Genomic DNA, 3780 nt, shown 5'->3' with positions numbered 1-3780 from the left:
CTTTATCTCTTCAATAAGCCTTAAAACAACATTGGTGTCATCAAACGTACAAACGTACATTATTATTGAGTTGTATGTACAAGTTTAATATATTTCTTTTTAAAAGTGTTATTCTTTGTCAGCGAATATTAGTCTTTTTTGTACATGTCAATATAATTTAAATTTGTTATATTTAGTTAATAAATAGTACAAAAATAGTTCTAAATATTATATAATTTTAACGTTAATAATACTTTAACATAATACTACATAATATAATTATAACTATAACTGTAAGTACTTTATAATAGTTTTACTTTTTTTTTTTTTTTACTTTTTAAATTATCTGAAATGATAAGAAAAAAGTATAAAATAACTTTGTACCTGCAAATATACTATTTTTTTTAAAAATTTAGATATTATTTTCATTAATATCGACTACTGTTGATAAGTTTTCTATTTATTTCAATAATTAAGTGTCTAAAGTTTGTTTACAAATCACTTAAACAAGCTTTTGAAATAAAATATTCTAGAGTTCAAATAAAAGATTCACTAGATTATCAACCTTTAATAAAATATAAATTATAGACTTCTTTAATATAAAAATAAAAATTATCAGAAAAAAATATTTTAGGCTTCTGGACTTTAGTTTATGGTCGAAAACTATACTGTCGTAGAACCCACATTAATGAGCCAATGTATTCAATAATTATCATCTGCTTTTTTGTATTTTTCTATAAAAATGTTTTGTATTTTTTTTCCACACGTAGTTTGATAACACTAGTAAATATGTTAAAAACTAATAAATTGTGGCCTTTATTTTATTATTTAAAAATACTTATGTTAAATAACCATTATAATTAATAAAATCATTGGTGAAACCCACCATATATTAATGATGATTTGCAACATATTTAAAAATTAACTATACTATAATATGAATTTACAATATAGCTGTAACATTAATTTCCACAAACTAAAATTGGTATTACTGATACTAATTCATTATAGATTTATTGTAATTTAAATGTTTGATATACTTAGTAATTAAAATTTTTCAGAGCAGTTATCATCACATGACGCTGACATTGATAATTTGACATTAACCATTAATAACTAGAAAAAGAAAACATAAGTTAACAATAATGTTTTAACTGAAAAGTATGATTAATAATGCAAATGAAAAAATGTAATACAATATTAAGGTAAATACATCTACTTATAATTTGCAGATTATTATTATTAAAGTAGATAATGAAGTAGAATCAAAAATCAACATTGTTTTGTGAGCCTACAATAAGTCTACTACTTTACTGTAAAAATGCTACATATTAACTGTTGATTTAATACAAAACCATACGTTTTAAAATGTGTGAGGACATTTTTTAAACTTTCGAAAAGTTTAAAACTAGGATGATATTTTATTAATTGTTCGTTTTATCACTTTTCAATTATTAGGTTAGTAATTAATTCTTCTATTTGATTATCCGATAGTTTATAAATAAAATTTTGTTCTTTAATGATGAAGTTGAATAAATAGAAAGAAAAAAAAAAGAAAAAGGAAGAGTTCATATTAAAAATATTACATCATGTTTACAAATAATATACTTGAAATATATTTTAAAAGTATTTTAACAGTATTTCTCCGACTTACGTGGGTGTTTGTATTGAAAATAAATTAATATATAAATTTTTGTATAGATAAACGAATTTGAAAATTTATCCAAAAATATGCATACATTTCTGTTAAAAAAGATACTTCCTTATATATACTTATTCATCATTCAGTTTTCTTCGTGTTATACAATATTATATGAGACATTACATAGATATTTGAAGGATGATTTGTTTCAGAAATAAAATTGTGAAATAAGTCATTTAATAATTGATGAGTACATGAGATATAGAATTCAAAATTTTAAGTGCATTAAAGGTCGAAATGTATATATTTCAAATTTTTTTTTTAATATTACGATCAACCAATTAATATTAGACCTGTCCATTACAGTAAAATACGAAAATTTAACAAATTTATTTTTATATTTTGTGGTATGAAAACTAAGCTTTCCATAATAATTCTTGATATGATATTACCAATGCACTTTAAATGTATAACTAAATAAATAAATGTAAACTGTAGAGACATAATCCCATTATATTAAGCAGTACAAACAATAGCTAAAAAGTTGTAAAAAGTAAAATCTACAAGTAGATAAGTATATAGGACATTTGATTGTATAATTGTTTTTATACATTTTAAATCAACGAATCACTGATTTAAAAATATTGTCAAATTTGTCAGTTAAATCAGTATATATATTTATAAATAGTTCATATTACTATATAGTAATATAAGTATCTTATCATTTTATAATAACATTTTTGATAGTTGTACTGACACAAATAAAAAAAATAAGTATAACATCTAAACTTTGATTTAATTAATTTCATAACAATAGTCAACATTATCATTATATTTTATGTATGATAAATACATTTTTAATATAAGTCTCGATGTTATGTTTCAAGTCACAATGTTTAATATTTTAAACAAAAATAAATAATTCATCATTTAATCGAAACTCGTATATTTATTCGGAATGTCTCATTTAAAAATGCTGACTAGATTTGTATACTTCAGTCCGACCCTACAAAATGATACAAGCAATTCGGTCGCATTATGATGAAGTTAACTCACCTCAGATTAGTAGCTAATTATTATTTTTTCAACATCCACCGCAACCACCGCAGCCTCCACAACCGCAACCGCATTTACATTTACATTCACAACCACATGCTTTAGACGCCGACGATTGTATGTACATCATTAGTATCTAAAAAAAAAAAAAATAATGGACTGGAAACTGTTTCATTGGTCTGATATAAATTGCATGCACTTATCTTTGGAATTTAATTCATTGCCAATATATTACATATTATATTTATTGGTAGATATTTGAACTAAAACTCGGGATGGTAAATTCCAGTATATCCTATGGGTACTGAATATTAAGTATTTATTAAGTAATTATTAAGCTAATTTAAGCAATAAGAATTCGAAATATTAATTAAATCCTGTATTGATATCCCTTTAATATGTTGTGGGTAAATACAGACGTACTAACCATAAAGATTTAAAATGAATAGAAAATCGTTAAATGAAAAAAAATAAATAATCTTAATGAATAGATTTAGTAAGTGTATGTACAATATATAATTTTATATAATACTAAAAACAAGTATTTATTTATTTTTAATATTTTTGAAAATTAACTACATTGAGATTTATTTATTTTTTATTTTACTAAACGGTTATATGTAAATACATAACCATTCTGTATTAAACTTTATACAATAAAATTAAATAACTGTCATTATTCATGGAGATGGAAAACTAATTTATAAAAACGTGCAATTCAAAAAAATCTATAATTATCACAGTAAAAAACATTAGCACATGCTGGATAGAAATAAATTTGTTACAAAGGAAGTCAATCATAAATGTATGTTAATTTCAAAACTGGCAAATTCAAATTACTACACGTTTTGTTTCCAATTTCAAGTTAATTAATAAATACATAGACATTTTGAGGTTATTTTACTCAATAAAGTGTTCTTGGAAATTATTAATTTATTCTTTAAAAAATAATAAACTAAAGACATCGTAAGACTTACCATATTATCAGTAAACTGAATATGTAATTATTAAAACATATATTAGTACCATAGTAACGTATGACATTTTTAAAAGCGTTTCGTTGAAAACATAAAGTTACTAAAATTGACAACTAAAATATAAAA

At 22.2% G+C, this 3780-nt stretch overlaps 1 long non-coding RNA gene across 1 annotated transcript; it reads right to left on the bottom strand.

The window, feature by feature from the left end:
- Positions 1-839: 839 nt before the first annotated feature.
- On the bottom strand, positions 840-3051 carry LOC112690229. The gene is made up of 2 exons (XR_003149194.1): positions 2678-3051; positions 840-1095 (listed from the first exon to the last, which is right to left on the bottom strand). It is a non-coding gene; the product is annotated as an uncharacterized LOC112690229 (long non-coding RNA).
- Between the last annotated feature and the right edge of the window lie 729 nt (positions 3052-3780).

The sequence above is a fragment of the Sipha flava genome, unplaced genomic scaffold, assembly GCF_003268045.1.
Source record: "Sipha flava isolate LNK unplaced genomic scaffold, YSA_version1 49665_pilon_pilon, whole genome shotgun sequence".
NCBI classification, from domain to species: Eukaryota; Metazoa; Arthropoda; class Insecta; order Hemiptera; family Aphididae; genus Sipha; species Sipha flava.
This window is presented reverse-complemented; position numbering and strand designations above follow the sequence as displayed.